A 17,367-nucleotide genomic window follows, 5' to 3' on the forward strand; every position below is an offset into this window, starting at 1 on the left:
CACCTTTTATATATACAGGGTGTATCTGAAATGAATGTAAAAGATGAGAGGGCTGGTAGAGTGGTTCATAAGCACATTTCACATAGCAACTCATGTCCGCATCCCTTAGCGTACGGCGCCAGGCGTGGTTGAGCAGCGTCGCCGCCAAGAGGATAGGCACACAACATGCCACCCGAACTGTGATGATAGTAGGTCTGCAGAGCAACGATTCAAATGTATTTGTGTGACATTAAGGTAAAAGAGACGTTGGCTTGAAGTTTTATGACGCTGTAGTCGACAAAGTTGCGGTTATTCCAGGTGGGACATCATTACGGGTTTTCCACCTCTTACTTGGGACGTGAACTTGTTGCTTTTGACTTTGCAAATGCCTGTCGGGGTAGTTGTCACATAGAAGGCAGCATCTGTGCACACTACGGACTCTGGTTCGACAGGCGTTAATTTGTCACGAAACGGGGATACACTTGTATTTGTTAGTGTGGAACGGACAGGAAATGGAGCGCAATTCTTGGGAAGAAAGGGCAGACATACCCTATGCTTAGGGACGGCGGATAGAAATGTTCACCCAGCCCTACGTTCGTAGGTTTCCACATCGTCGAGTGCCAGCCTCATGCCCATTTGCTGCCATCCACAGATCCTACGAGAACAGGTTCACTTGAAGTACGTTCTCGTAATGACACATGTGCATTTAAGGCCTACTTCGTACGCCGGTGTGTTCATTTTGTTACAGGTGCAAAGGCCTCGCGCTTTCGTTCGTCAACGCACAGTGCGTACACCAGAACTCGAAGAGGAGGCGTTAGCACTGCTGGAAAACACACTCTCAACAAGCTCGCAGTGTGTTGCACGGGAATTGGGTGCAAGCCATTTCACAATTTGGCGTGTGTGGCATCAAGATGATTTGCTCCACTACCGCCTTCAGAACGTTCACGCCCTTAACGTAAGACGATTTTCCAAATCAAATTGAATTCTGCCAGCGGTTTTTGCAAATATGTGCTATTCAACCGGACTTTCCGAACCGTGTACTTTTTACGGACGAGGCATCCTTTACAAGAGAGTGTATGTTCAACAGCCACAATCAACACGTGTGGGCACGGGAAAATCCGCATGCCGCCTTTGTTCGTGGTCACCAAGATCGCTTCGCTGCCAATATTTGGGCTGGCTTGGTAGGCAATAATCTGATACATTAATCTTTTTACGAGGAACTGTGCCAGAGTTGTTGGAACATGTCCCGCTCAACATGCGCGGCGAATGTGGTACCAACACAATGATGCACCTGCGCACTTCTCACATGCAGTGCGAACGCTTTTGGATGAAACCTTTGGTGAGAAATGGATAGGGCTGAGTGGCCCGGTGGCATGTCCTGCACGTTCCCCCAACGTGGCACCCATTGATATTTTCGTCTGCGGCCACCTGAAATATATTGTCTAGCGTGCATTACGGCAGCCTCCGATGCAATTTCCACTTTACCAGCAGTGTTTGAAAGAGTGCGACAGTCACTCCAGTGTCCTCGCAAGGCGAGCAGTCGAGCAGGACGGCGTAATTTCGAGCACTTTTTGTAACTCTTTTTAAGTAAAGGTCATAAAACTTCACCCCGACTTCTCATTTACCTTGATACCACGAATACAATCAAAACGTTGCCCTGCAGACCTGATACCATGAAGTCTCAAATGGCATTTTGTGTGCCTGCCCTCTTGCCGGAGCACGACGCTGTTCAACGTCGCCTAGCGCCGTACGCAGATATGGGTTGCCATGTGAAAAAAGATTGTTACGACCCACTCTACCACCCATCTCATTTTCTACATTCATTTTTGATACATCGTGTGTTTATCAGTAATTATGACACGAAGAAACGTACTAAGTAAATGAGAGGCTTTAATGTATCAATTGTTTGAGATTTTTTTCATTACTGAACCCACTGAAATTTTTTCGCAGACTATTTCCTCCACATTATGAAGGCAGATTAAGTCATTACAAGTTGTCACGTACTGCACACTGTCAGAATTGTGTCGCCTATGAAATATGCGTCACTTTAGAAAGCACAACAGTTTCTGCCTGAACTGTCATTAAATACATTTATTCACGATTCTGATTTCGGCGTATTGTGCCATTCCAAAGTGCCAGCTCACCATGAAATGTGTTTGTGTGCTCTTAAAAGGAAGTTCAAAATGGTTCAAATGGCTCTGAGCACTATGGGACATTCGAGCTAATCAGTCCCCTAGACTTAGAACTACTTAAACCTAGAATGAGATTTTCACTCTGCAGCGGAGTGTGCGCTGATATGAAACTTCCTGGCAGATTAAAACTGTGTGCCCGACCGAGACTCGAACTCGGGACCTTTGCCTTTCGCGGGCAAGTGCTCTACCAACTGAGCTATCGAAGCACGACTCACGCCCGGTACTCACAGCCTTACTTCTGCCAGTACCTCGTCTCCTACCTTCCAAACTTTCCAGAAGCTCTCCAGCGAACCTTGCAGAACTAGCACTCCTGAAAGAAAGGATATTGCGGAGACATGGCTTAGCCACAGCCTGGGGGATGTTTCCAGAATGGAAACACACAAAGTGCGCGCGTTTTTTATAGTAATAGTAATACTTATTGTTATCATCCTCGTCATTGATTATTCCCATTTAAGAGGGCGTGTTCACTTGAACCAATCTCAGCTTTCTTCCTTTTCCTCTTTTGTTTTCTTTCCAAATCGTCTTCATTAATTCGTTGCGTTTTTTCGCTCTTTCTTCTGTCCATTTTTCCCCTTTTATTTTTTTCTTTAGATTTGTTCACTTTTCGTGCTTTCTGTCCTTAAATCCGTATTCTGAGAATTTCAACCGTTCAAGATCGTCTTGTGTTTCTTTCATCCAACTGGCCTTAATTTACTTGCATTAATGGTGTTGAAAATTTTCTTAACGCGTCAGTTTTCATCCATCCTGTATAAGTGTCCGCAGAACTGTAGCCGTCTTTTCGTGAATTAATTTGTGATAATGTTTTGCTTTCTTAGAGTTCTTTTCTAGGTCGTCTGATCCTAGTTCCGTCTCGAGAACAGCGACGCAAAAACCGTCGCCTAGTGAGGTAGTTAGGTAATCTTCGGAAAAAAAAAAGAAAAGATATTTGTTCAGTAGTTTTCGCGATATCAGTTGATAAATATGAATTTGTTTCTGTGAAAGGAAAATTTCAGCCGTTCAATTAAAGTCAAAGACAGATTTTGTACGTGCTTAGACACACAATAGAGCTCTATGCATTATACTCGGTTTTCTGATCTGTTGTGTGTTGTTTGTAAAAGATTCAGAGAGATGTGGGGGGAGATGCAAAAAGGATAGTCTATCGCATCGGAGCGCTGTTGTAACTGCTTACAGACAGTGTAAACTTCGGATGTAAAGTGCCTGACGGCAAGTAATTTAAAGCAGACCATGACGACGTAGAGGTCGATGGGTCGTAATTCGTGCGCCGACATGACTGTCATTGTGACCACGTTACAGTGACGCATATAGTGGTGTGGACGTAGCAGCTGTATCGGTTTCCTCGCCCGCCGGGGACCGGCGCACAGACTTCGCGGCAGACGATGGTGCCAAATTAATTGGCCGGCGGCTGGTGGCAGCGCAGACGCGCAGCCGTCAGGCGCCACTGGCTCCGCTCCGCCAGGCGGCGCTCTAATTGGACGGAATTAAACGCAGCACTCTGCCCCACGCCGCACAACTGCTTCCACCTTGCGTCGCACCCGCGGAACCTAGCTGCTACTGCCGCCTGTTGCAGACCGATGTCCCTCTGCGCCGGGCGAGCCGTCGCCGCGTTTCAGTTACCGGCAGCAGTGCCATTCAGATGCACGGCAGGCCACCCTGAGTTAACTGTGCACGTTAGACGGGTGGCGCTCTACATTTTCATAGCAAGTATATTGTTAACTGAGCACTCCCTTATGACAGCTTTGGGTCATTAATATTAGAGTGCAGCTGTTGTTAAAACTTATTAACGAGTGTTAGCGACCTAAAGAGGTCATGAGGGCATTATCAGTCACTCATACAATGCTCCCAGGCCTCCTGAGCGACTTTATCACAAATTTAAATATACCAGTAAACTCTCGATTCCGTAAAGAATCAAACTCTCATGTACAAAACAGTTTCAAACGTCTAGTAGTATTACAGATGAGTTAATGTGTTAAACATATGACGTTAAGGTTGTAAGCGAGGAATAATTTAGCAAAAGGTTTGAGATTTTGTTTAAAGTTATTTCGAGGTCACTAAATGCTCTCAGTACCAAAGATTCGAATGGTGTATTCTGGGTAATTTGCGTTCTGTTTTAAGCAAAAGCTAGCTTTTCGCTACCTGAATGTCTATGACGTCGTATCTCCTAAACTGTGTGTTGTACCATGATATAATTTTGAAAATACATTCAAACTATTGTGAATACTGTCTGCAAAATGTGTTGGGAATACAGTTCAGTAAAGAAGAAACAATACTGCACGAACAGCGAAAATATAGTAAGCAATGAACATTTTTCTTGTCATTTTGTGGGTGGGGGGATGTCAGCGAGAACAAGTTTCGTAAAGGTTTGAAAATACGTGAAAAGTCTATTGGAAGTCGCCAAGTACTCTCATTGTCAAATACTGAATGACTATAGCCTGAGTAATTTACGTGCTTGATATATTCGTACAGTTTTTAGCTTTAACACTCGTCTTTATTATATTAAACCGTTAACATAAGATTACACCTATTAACATTCAATTATAAAATAATTTTAAATTTGTCATTGCAGTTGATTGATTTATTCTGGGAAGGGGACCAGACAGCGAGGTCATCGGAACCATCCTGGCATTTTGCCTGAAGCGATTTAGGAAAGTCATGAAAACCAAGGTCAGGATGGCGTGACGCGGATTTGAACCATCGTCCTCCAGAATGCGTGTCCAGTGTGCTAACCACTGCACCACCTCGCTCGGTTTTAAATTCGATCAATATGGTTAGCAGTGCAAGATGGCCCAGTCGATAAGCCTTAAAACTGTAAATTTAGAGGCCTGGGATGCAATGCTTATTCGGTCCCAGGATATTTTTCTGTCTCCTGGCGCTTCATTTAGTCTGACAATGATTTCTTAACATAGAAAATGCCAACTGCACCGCCATTCGAAGCTGACCTAAAACTGCGGGTCGGATTGTGTTCAAAGATTGTAGGAAAGGAATGCCATACCACGTCCAACAAAAACACGCCTAGGAAACCACTGCAGTACCAACCTTCATGCTGGGAGCTATGCTTATTTATGGAAGGTATGAGGGCCTACAGGTTTTGATCAAAATATTATAGTTCAGTGCCTTGGGTTGATTGCCAAATTTCTGTGACCGAGGAAGATAGCGCAGTGGTAAGTCATAGACTCATTTCGGGAGAACAGCAATTCAGATCTCCGTTCAAGGATCACTTAAAACAAGTGACAGGATTAATTCGAAATTTGCTTCTTTCTTTCCAGTGTTGGTGAGCGCGAGTATTTGAGCGAAATAGGTTATGTCCAACTACCTGGTTCCATTACGTGGCTTCTCTCATTTCGTCGTCAACAATGTACTCATTACTGTCATCTGCTCCAAACACATACGGCACAACACTCGTACTACACAAAGGACAGATGCCAATACATGTGACGAAAGAACACCATCCATGGTAGTTAATATCAGATATATAGTAATAATGTAGATGAAGATAGTACATACATCATACAGAGTATTTTGTAACTTAGTTTCTGTAGAATCTGGGCCACTGTGTGGCGGTTTACTTACAGAAGCTCCGTTTTTTCATCATATATGTCTGGACGAAATTGCTGACGTCGGCGTTACGTTTCGATTACATGGACTACGTCCTGCCAGTCTGGAGCATGCCGATGAAAACAATACATGTAAAGTGCTGTATGGTGGTCTAGCTGGCGCAACTCGCCAAGAAGCTTGGAGACATGCGTCCTTTATCCACTCCTCCTAGCATTGCACGGGAATTAACTAATGATTCGCGCTCCTGTATAAAGTTGCAGCATCGACGTCGCTTTCCCGCCAAAAGCTAGCGTCGGCACAAATTGCTTATATTTCTTACAAGGACGCGGCATCTTCGTTCGTTTTACCGCCCTGACGTGTATTTTGTGTGTGAATTTCTCTTTGATTTTAAAACGTCTATCAAAATGCAATAATATGTAGAGGTGAAAGACTTTTTTCTGTACTGTTTATGTTCCAATTCTTGTCGTACAATATTTTCAGGAAAAAAAAATTCCCTGAAGTAAATTCTCATGTGTTCTTGTATATGAAAGACCGCTGTGCAAAGTGTTCAAAACGTACTGAATCATATATTTGCCCAAGTTCAAATAGAGCCGTATTGTTCTGACAGCCAAGGTATTCTGAAATGATATATAAGCGTAAACACGGTTTAGCATGCAGTACTGTGTGTGGCATCGTAATGACTTAACACATGTAAACCTCTGTGCATTTCTTGTTCATCTTGGTTTCGAACACGGTCGGGTTAAGCATAAGTATTTCTTGTATCATTTATTTCTTCATTTTAATGTTTTTAAGTTTTGGTTTGTATTTCTTCGTTTCATCTACGTAAAATTATGCAAGTTAATGAGTGTGTGTTGTCTGTTTTTTTTCTCTTTCTGTTGCTGTGAACGCCTACATGTTGTTTACAGTGTTGTAATATAGTTTATTGTAAACTGCTTCCTGTTTTAAATATACCTCTGCCGCGTCCTTATTTATTTCGTTTAATCAGTTAGTTCTTATCTCTATTTGGCTTCGAACTATTTTGTGATTCATTGAAATGTTCTCTTGTATAGCATTTGTTTTTTTGAGTGTCCGAAAAAGCACATACATATTTCTTAACTGTGATTGTTAAATTTTTTTGCAGCGTTGATCGTAATTTTTATTCGTCTCAGTTATCTAGATCGCAAGAGTTTTCTCAATTTTTTTTAAAAAAATTACCATGTTCCGGATTCCTATAATATGTGTTTCTTGCTTTATGATGTGCAGTCAGTTGCACTGTTCTGAGTGAATTACTGTGTTTCGATCCTAAGGTATGTGTAGGGTGTGTCTTTCGTTTTGTACCATTATATCCTTTCACGAGTAATTTGTAATCCCTTCTCTTCACCAATTTCACGAAGCGTCTCGATCTGCAGGGTGGGGAAGTAGAACCTGATAATAAGGCCAGAGTAAAATTTTCGAGATAACCAAAGCTCACAATTGCACTGTTGCGGAGCGATGGCCATCAGGTTGTTTTCCTCCTCCCTGAATATCCAGGCTGCTGCTGTATCGTGTACCGATATTATCAGCATATACCTGACGCAAACTGTTTATTATCGACCGTCGTAATGTTATGCTAGCGTTCACTACCCATGTCTATGAACTCTGTGGTGACGATGGTTTCCTTAACGAGACAGCTTGTCTTATAATCAGTCTCGTATTTCTCTAACGCTTCACCGAAGACGATTTCACTGCGGAATCTTCTACCTTTCGGAATTAAATGAACAGAATATTTTAGCGGTTTTAGTGGATTTGCTAACTTTCACTTTCCCCCCCCTCCCCCTTCCCCACTCGCACCTTTGTTCAAAAATGGTTCAAATGGCTCTGAGCACTATGGGACTTAACTTCTGAGGTCATCAGTCCCCTGGGCTAACTAACCTAAGGACATCACACACATCCATGCCCTAGGCAGGATTCGAACCTGCGACCGTAGCGTTCGCGCGGGTCCAGACTGTAGCGCCTAGAACCGCTCGGCCATTCCGGCCGGCCCACCTTTGTTTTCATTAAGAAATCGGATAAGTTCTCTTTGCGTACCGTTCTCTATATTATTTGAGACGTTCACTCGTACAGATAACTCTTGAACTGGGAATGAGGATAAGGGAGGAGGCATATAATCTTTGCCCTTGAAATGCCAACTGTCCTGAAATTTATATTGTAACTGTCCCGAGATTTATGTTGAGCCGTTTTGTGGCATCCAAATCCGATATGAAGGCGACCGGTACTAAATTTTAATCCCAGTCCTCGCGAATTACAAAAGACGGCGATTTCACAGGTGCACTCCTTGGAGCGGTGTGAGAAGACGAGATGCCGGAGTGTCCTCACGTTGTGGACCTGCAGTGCGCGCACCCTGCTGGTGAGGTTAGGAGGTGGGGGATGTAGGGAAGGGGGGGGGGGGTCCTGCCCGTTGGACGCGCCGAAAATCGATGCGTGGGCGGCTGGATGCGGCCGCCAGACCGCAGGCCGCGACGCTACACGCTGCGCTGCACGCGGCCCGTAATGGCCGGCCTTGCTCGCCGTGGGCCCGACCCGCTCTCCTGCGCCCGCAACGGGTCGACGTCGGTTGCAGGGTGCGGGTGTCCCACCTCCTACAGCTGTGGGGACGCCGCATTGTCCAGTTACCACGGAGGGTTATTTAGCACGGTCCACCAAGTAGTTTAATGACATTTCAGTGTTGGTAGGGGATGTCCCTCTGCGTTCGTTCCACAGGAAGTATGTGCGAATGATAGGATCTGGATATTGGTCCCAATAATTCAACTATGATAATTCATTTTATTTCATTGTCGAAAGGAGATGTTATCTTGCGTTTCGTGCTTCAGCCGTGATTTAATTCACCAGCCTCCTCGCCCGAGGCGAAATGGAGAAATGCAGTGGAAATCAAGACAGATTTTAGATCGTTGTTGATTGCTTTTAAATTCATCCACCACGATCCCCACGCCGCCGCCGCCGCCGCCGCCGCCACCACCACCACCACCACCACCACCAGCGAGCGCTGAAGATAGGAATTTTTCGACGGAAACAGGATAGTTTTGCTGCTATAACAACTAGGAACACAGCAGAACGCCACGATTACCTTAACCCTTTGAGCACGAGACCCATCATAGGATGGACGTTTGGTTGCCACCCCTAGGCGGCTTATCGTATGACATACAAACGGAGGCGTTTCGTATGAACTGGCATTGTCAAATGGAAGGAGACAACGTTATAAATGTTGAATTAACAGTTTATAATGTCCAGATCACCTGATTACTGAAAAATGCACATTATCGTTTTCAGCGTATTATTGCCGTTTTCAAATGTGGAAACATCCACTAACAGCTTGGTTATGAAGTATAATGTTTTAGTTATATGCTTATTGAATATCATGAAAATGGTCGCTCCGACATTGTGACGGAATGCTGCATGTTTTACTGACATGTTTCATACCATTTTTATGGTGTTCAGTGTGCATATAACTAGAGTTTATGCATCATGACGAAACTCTTAATGGATTTTTATCATATCTGAAGAAGACAATAGTAACTCGTAATGTGAAAATTTGTAGTAGAAAAAGCGATCTTGACAAAATGAATTATTAAATGAAAGCCTAGACAGACAGCGAAAGAAACAAATTTTTTAAGCTAATCAATATTATCAGCTTAGTGTCACGAAATTAACCCAGCCAATCAAAGTTTCATTTCCTTCTTTCGTTTGTTACTTCATTTTATATCGATGCGTTTTGAAGTAATATATAAACACACCTTTACTGACGTGATTAATGCCGGTCGTATTTCTGATTCTTCTTCCTACATTTCTTGACTGTCGACTGATAATGAGATGAAGTAATAAAATTATAGCTACAATAGCTCGTAAAATAACGTAATGACATCTGTATAAAGTAGAACTGAATACTGATGATAACGCGGGAAAAATAATGATGAACCGTTCTTTGCATTATTTGAAAAGCTTAGGAGGATGTTAATTTTCAGAATGGGGTGCAGTAACATGTACTCGTATTAGATGCTTAAAATTAATTTTACGTTTCCTGTTAACAGTAATACAATGCAATGATTTATACTTTTTATTTATGTTAAAGATTTAAAACCCATGAAGTCAAAATCACACATTAAATTTTCTTTATTTGGATTATTAGGGGCCGGCCGGGGTGGCCGTGTGGTTCTAGGCGCTACAGTCTGGAACCGCGCGACCGCTACGGTCGCAGGTTCGAATCCTGCCTCGGGTCGCAGGTTCGAATCCTGCCTCGGGCATGGATGTGTGTGGTGTCCTTAGGTTACTTTAACTAGTTCTATGTTCTAGGGGACTGATGACCTCAGATTAAGTCCCATATTGCTCAGAGCCATTTGTACCATGTTTTTGGATTATTAGTTTCGGCTAACAATCTAGCCATCTTCAGATCATAAAACGTTCTTGATTAGTATTGTTGGCATTATGACTCACACATCTTTAATATATTTCTTAAAATGATAATTAAAGCAACTTTTGATCCTTCGTGGCCAGTGTAATTGAACGATGGTTATAAAACAAAGACATTATGCCGTTACAACTTAGCAACTGACACAGTCAGTATTTACATTTCGTAAGAGAGATCATCATATACACTCCTGGAAATTGAAATAAGAACACCGTGAATTCATTGTCCCAGGAAGGGGAAACTTTATTGACACATTCCTGGGGTCAGATACATCACATGACCACACTGACAGAACCACAGGCACATAGACACAGGCAACAGAGCATGCACAATGTCGGCACTAGTACAGTGTATATCCACCTTTCGCAGCAATGCAGGCTGCTATTCTCCCATGGAGACGATCGTAGAGATGCTGGATGTAGTCCTGTGGAACGGCTTGCCATGCCATTTCCACCTGGCGCCTCAGTTGGACCAGCGTTCGTGCTGGACGTGCAGACCGCGTGAGACGACGCTTCATCCAGTCCCAAACATGCTCAATGGGGGACAGATCCGGAGATCTTGCTGGCCAGGGTAGTTGACTAACACCTTCTGGAGCACGTTGGGTGGCACGGGATACATGCGGACGTGCATTGTCCTGTTGGAACAGCAAGTTCCCTTGCCGGTATAGGAATGTTAGAACGATGGGTTCGATGACGGTTTGGATGTACCGTGCACTATTCAGTGTCCCCTCGACGATCACCAGTTGTGTACGGCCAGTGTAGGAGATCGCTCCCCACACCATGATGCCGGGTGTTGGCCCTGTGTGCCTCGGTCGTATGCAGTCCTGATTGTGGCGCTCACCTGCACGGCGCCAAACACGCATACGACCATCATTGGCACCAGGGCAGAAGCGACTCTCATCGCTGAAGACGACACGTCTCCATTCGTCCCTCCATTCACGCCTGTCGCGACACCACTGGAGGCGGGCTGCACGATGTTGGGGCGTGAGCGGAAGACGGCCTAACGGTGTGCGGGACCGTGGCCCAGCTTCATGGAGACGGTTGCGAATGGTCCTCGCCGATACCCCAGGAGCAACAGTGTCCCTAATTTGCTGGGAAGTGGCGGTGCGGTCCCCTACGGCACTGCGTAGGATCCTACGGTCTTGGCGTGCATCCGTGCGTCGCTGCGGTCCGGTCCCAGGTCGACGGGCACGTGCACCTTCCGCCGACCACTGGCGACAACATCGATGTACTGTGGAGACCTCACGCCCCACGTGTTGAGCAATTCGGCGGTACGTCCACCCGGCCTCCCGCATGCCCACTATACGCCCTCGCTCAAAGTCCGTCAACTGCACATACGGTTCACGTCCACGCTGTCGCGGCATGCTACCAGTGTTAAAGACTGCGATGGAGCTCCGTATGCCACGGCAAACTGGCTGACACTGACGGCGGCGGTGCACAAATGCTGCGCAGCTAGCGCCATTCGACGGCCAACACCGCGGTTCCTGGTGTGTCCGCTGTGCCGTGCGTGTGATCATTGCTTGTACAGCCCTCTCGCAGTGTCCGGAGCAAGTATGGTGGGTCTGACACACCGGTGTCAATGTGTTCTTTTTTCCATTTCCAGGAGTGTATGTGTTGCTGTGACGTGGTACATGTGAGTAGTATCGCAGCTGGTGGCCAACAGAACGTACAAGAAACGTAACATTCGGCACATACATAGTATATACATATGTGGCCGATACTGTGGCGAAATGGGGGAGGAGACACTGTTGTTAGCCCCTTGGTTCATATGGACGGTCAGCTGCTTAACAGTTGCACATCTATTAGTCCATACACTTCTCTACAGCCATCGCTCACCTCTGTCATCTATAGCCCGTGGTGCACCACAGTTACCTCGGGGCCTGTTTTGGATAGCGCCATTTTGCCATGGTCGGCGGCACGCGAACAGTTTACATCATTAGCTGTTTCGGAAATGCTTCCACCTTTGGCCCGGAAGCCAATAATCATGCCCTCTTTATACACCCCTCACTGCCAGTGATGTCACGTGAAGTCTGTGAGTGGTTATGACACGTTTTCGTCGAACATAGGCGGTGGTCACATTAATGCGACTGGGCCGTGTATGAGGAACTATCGTACGAGCACGACATGCCAGAAATAAGAGCGGAACCAACACGAAGCCTTGGGCAAATCAGCATTGGCCCTCTAGGATGGCCTGTAGATTCCAATGGGGAACCATACTGTCAATCTTCTGTCGGAAGACGACACATCATATAGGTACAAACAGAAGACCCTAATTTAACAGCCAACGCTGCACACTGCTTGGAGCGACACTAGTCCGTTGTGGCCGCAAGGCAGTCAGGTCGTAGACGCGCAGTGGAGTGCCGGCAGGTGCAGGCCGAGCGGAGGGCATTAACGGTGCCCGGCAGCTCTTTTCACGTCACATCTACTCCCGCGGGGCGCTGCGCCCGTCGGCCATCGCGCACCGAGCCTGTGCTGTGGAGCGGACTTCCTCTCCTTTGCAGGCTGTGCGCACAATCGGTCGTTATCTCGCCTCACCGGCACATGTGCTCACGCCCGCTCTCGAGACCAGACACCGCGCCGGTAGCGACGATTTGTCTGCATTCTGCGTGAATGCATTCTAAGGCACGCACGCAAATAAAACAAGTAAAAAAGGAAAGGGCAAAGAGAAAAGGGGGCTCGGACTCTCTTGTCCCGCTCCCTATCTTCAGGGGCGTTTCTTTATGCATATTTCGCCACTTATTTATACAAAATGGGCCAGTAGTTCAGCACTCTGTTTCCAGAATGAGATTTTCACTCTGCAGCGGAGTGTGCGCCGATATGAAACTACCTGGCAGATTAAAACTATGTGCCGGACCGAGACTCGAACTCGGGACCTTTGCCTTTCGCGGGCAAGTGCTGTACCAACTGAGCTACCCAAGCACGACTCACGCCCCGTCCTCACAGCTTTACTTCTGCCAGTACCTCGTCTCCTCCCTTCCAAACTTTACAGAAGCTCTCCTGCGAACCTTGCGGAACTGGCACTCCTGAAAGAAAGGATACTGTGGAGACATGGCTTAACCACAGCCTGGGAGATGTTTCCAGAATGGTAGAGCACTTGCCCGCGAAAGGCAAAGGTCCCGAGTTCTAGTCTCGGTCCGGCACACCGTTTTAATCTGCCAGGAAGTTTCATATCAGCGCACACTCCGCTGCAGAGTGAAAATCTCATTCTGGAAACATCCCCCAGGCTGTGGCTAAGCCATCTCTCCGCAATATCCTTTCTTTCAGGAGTGCTAGTTCTGCAGGGTTCGCAGGAGAGCTGTAAAGTTTGGAAGGTAGAAGACGAGGTACTGGCAGAAGTAAAGCTGTGAGGACGGGGCGTGAGACGTGCTTGGGTAGCTCAGTTGGTAGGGCACTTGCCCGCGAAAGGCAAAGGGCAGTTTTAATCTGCCAGGAAGTTTCAGCACTCTGTTATTTATGAAGCGCACGCCATTATTTGGCAATCAAAACTTTATTATACCTCAGTTTATAAACTATTTACTTCGTTCACTGAAATGTGGATGACGAGTATCTACCTGCAATATACCTGGCCCCTGGCGCAAACGATAGCAGTACATGAACTAACACCTAGTGCGAACATAGCTTTCGAAAGCATTGGTTCCTTCCTCAGGGCAAGAGCAAAGCGAAAAGTTGTTTGGGATTGTGAAGTGGGTGGGGGTGCAGATCAATCGGAATCTAGACTAAAAAGGAAACCCCGATGTGCATAGATGAAAGTGCGAAAAGACAAGGAGAATGCCGTTAGGGAGAGGGTCACTTTATTTAACACCACCAGACTTTTTCCTCAGGGGTGGCCTAAAGGCAAGATGTAGTGCGGCCACTTCCACTTCCAGCACCCTTTGTGATTCAGCTTTATTTCTCCATGAACAAGGTATGACATTTCCTGATTTTTACGCAAAGCCATTATGTGTAATTTAAGCAAATGTTTGTTTGTGAGGCCTCTATCGAATGGGACAACCTGTACAATGGCTGCATAATAACACAGAAAATAACAGAACATATAGGATTTCGTTATATCATGTCCGGTCTATATGTTCAAAATACAAAATCACGGGTGACTTAATTTTGGGGTTTCTCAATATACCCATCCAATTATTTAAAAAAACTAAGAACAATTTTACAAGATATAATTTGTAGACGGTGAGGAGAAATTTTTTTCCCTTACGAAACTCTAGTTTGTATTTCTGTTGGCTGGGGCGACTCAAAACGCTTTCTTTATCGTCGTCTCGGGGGAAGGTATCCCGCCCACCCAAACACCAGGACACAGAGTGCAGTGGCGGCGCCGCCAAGTATTCTCCGTCTTGCAAATGTGTCACGCGGCCGCCCTTTTATTTGCACAGCACTATAATAGAGCGCGTTTACAACTCTACGCTGCTCTGGCGTGTTGCAGTTGCGAAGTTACACCTCCCCAATGATATGTGGTCTGACGAAAACACGTCAGCACGGTTGTGATACAGTAACATTTGCCTGGTTTAGGCGTGTCCCGTCAATGGACATTGATCCCCTACGTGTCGCCAATATATTGACAACACGGCCTGATGGGGCCCGGCGACAGTTGCGGTTCAACCTGATTGTGGAAGTCGTTAAAACAGTGGCAAGCTCACTAGCGGGGGTAGTGAGCAACGAAGTGTGTGGGCAGGGGAGTGATGGGACGGAGGGGGGGGGGGGGGGCATGTTGGACGTCGCTAATGGAAATTGGCCGAGCCGAGCCAGCCCAGCTGGAATTCAAATAGGCACGCGGCGGACCGGCGGAGCCCATAAATTTTGTGCGGCGTGCTTGCTCGGTGGCCAGATTGGAAATCTGGAACGGCGACTGCACGGCCGGGGCTATCAGAAAGCCCGTTAAGCAGTGGCAGCAGCGGAGGCGGTTAGGCATAGAGGTACTGCCGCGGGCGTGCGGTGTACCAATATTTCGGCGGCTCGGCTTCCTCCGTGATGAAGCCGCGTAGGTACCTGCAGTAGTCGAGCGACCGCTCTCCTGCCCCTGACGTGCACCATGTCCCTACAAGTGAGACAATGCAGACAAGAAGAGAACAGGAGCTTTTGAAGTGTGGTGTTGTAGAAGAATGCTGAAGATTAGATGACTACATCGAGTGATTAATAAGGAGGTACTGAATCGAATTCCGGAAAAAAGAAATTTATGGTACAACTTGACTAAAAGAAGGGGTCAGTTGACAGTACACATTCGGAGGCTGCAAGTAATTGTCAATTTTGTATTGGTGGGAAGTGTGGGTGGTAAAAACTGTTGAGGGAGATCAAGACATGAATACAGTAAAGTTAAGTTCGCTTCTGACCTAGACGAGCCGCACGGGCCCTAGCCCTACCGGCACCGTGTCATTCTCTGTCAATGCCATCATTGGATACGGTATAGAGGGACATGGAGACAGCACGTTGCTTTCTAAGTTGTTGTCGAGTTTCTTGATTTTGGAACCGCTTCTAATCGGTCGAGTCGTTCAGTAGTTGGCCTCACGAGGCTGCCAGTCCTTCCATCAAGGAAAAATCCTTTGCAGTACCGGGATTCCAACTTGGGTCTTCCTCATGGCAGTCAGCCACGCTGACTCTTGCGGAGACGGACGAGGAACATAATAAGAATGTTTAAGTGGATGCTTATTGTAGTAGTTCTTCGGAGATGAAGAGGCGTGCACAGGATATACTAGTGTGGATAACTGCATCAAACCAGTCTTCGAACTAAAGATTACAGCAGCATGCAGTAAAAATCTTTTCTCCCCAGTTAGATTCAGTACCTCATTAGGTATCCGATCTACCCAGCTAATTCTGTTTTTGTCTGAAATGTTTACTGAATTCGTTTCACTTTCGTACACAGCTATACTAAGGGCTAGTACGCCAAGAAAAGATTTTTTCTAACACATAAATCTGTAATTTTTTTTTTTTGGGGGGGGGGGGGCGCTTGTTGAACAGGTTTAAATGGTTCAGATAGCTCTGAACACTATGGGACTTAACATCTGAGGTCATCAGTCCCCTAGAACTTAGAACTACTTAAACCTAACTAACCTAAGGACATCACACACATCCATGCCCGAGGCAGGATTCGAACCTGCGACCGTAGCAGTCGCGCGGTTCCGGACTTAAACGCTTAGAACCGCTTGGCCACCGCGGCCGGCTGAACAGGTTTAATAAGGGTTATTAACTACGTCATTGAATACACACCTGCTCTTATTTTTATTTTGACAGTCTATTTAGGTCGCAGACAGATCTTCTCGGACCATCTGGCGTCCTGGAAACATTTCTGGTCAGAATATGTCGATACTCAAAGTGGCTGTAACTTGGCACTTGGTGCAGTAGAGAAGACACTAATTACATCACAAGTTATACCAAAAGGGAGCATTTCAGCATTTTGATTAATTATTGCAGATGGGAAATTTACAATTAAGTACTCGTACGTCTTTTGTGAATATGTTCATTATGTATTTAAGTCGCATGCTGTTTATAGTGTGTTTAGTGACATGCTGTTTATAATGCGTTTATTTTTGGTAAAAAACGTTTTACTCAACACTATATGTAGTTATTGATTGCATATGATATTATTTAGTTGCTGTTTCCAGTTTGCATTTTATATCCGCTCTCCCTCGGCCATTGTCACTTATTTTGCTGTTCAAATGGCAAAACCCCTTCTGTAATTTTAGTGTCTCATTTCACAATGTAATGCCCTCAGTATCGCCTGATGTAATTTTGCCGTTACTCTTGTTTTACTCCTGTTGAATATTCGCCTTGAAAGATCGTTTCAAGACATTTCTATTCCGCTCTTAATCAATCTCCCACGTCTTTCCCCGTCTCTCACAGAATTACAATGATATCCCTATACCGTAATTTTTAAAAAAATTTCTCCATTCACTTAAATTCATTTTGCAAAATTCCAATAAATGGAGAGAGCTTTATCAAGCTTAATGATTCACGAATTTTCAGCCTTTCTCAAAGATTGCTTGCAGAGTTACCCGAGACTAACGAAGTTTAATGAATATGTAGGGCTTAGGTCTGAGGTGAACAACACCTGGTCATATCAACTATTTGACAAAGCCCGTCGCACGAATCGCGAATCTTTCATTGCAGCAGCTCCAATACCAAATGACTTTCGCTTGATTCCATAGTTGAATAGTACCTGTACGGGAGGACTTACACAAGCGATGATGAGATTCAAAACGTAGTGGAACATGAAGTTAGAATAAAAATATGC

At 45.6% G+C, this 17,367-nt stretch overlaps 2 protein-coding genes and 1 non-coding gene across 3 annotated transcripts in view; 1 reads left to right on the forward strand and 2 right to left on the reverse strand.

The window, feature by feature from the left end:
- Positions 1-17,367, forward strand: part of LOC126484617 (mediator of RNA polymerase II transcription subunit 20) — a 602,543-nt gene that overhangs the window by 56,606 nt on the left and 528,570 nt on the right. The window lies entirely within an intron of this gene.
- The window catches only part of LOC126484616 (facilitated trehalose transporter Tret1-2 homolog), a 402,424-nt gene that overhangs the window by 29,591 nt on the left and 355,466 nt on the right, over positions 1-17,367 (reverse strand). The window lies entirely within an intron of this gene.
- Positions 2,304-2,378, reverse strand: Trnas-cga (transfer RNA serine (anticodon CGA)). The gene has a single exon. It is a non-coding gene; the product is annotated as a tRNA-Ser (tRNA).

Source organism: Schistocerca serialis, chromosome 6 (genome assembly GCF_023864345.2).
Source record: "Schistocerca serialis cubense isolate TAMUIC-IGC-003099 chromosome 6, iqSchSeri2.2, whole genome shotgun sequence".
In the NCBI taxonomy this organism is placed as follows: Eukaryota; Metazoa; Arthropoda; class Insecta; order Orthoptera; family Acrididae; genus Schistocerca; species Schistocerca serialis.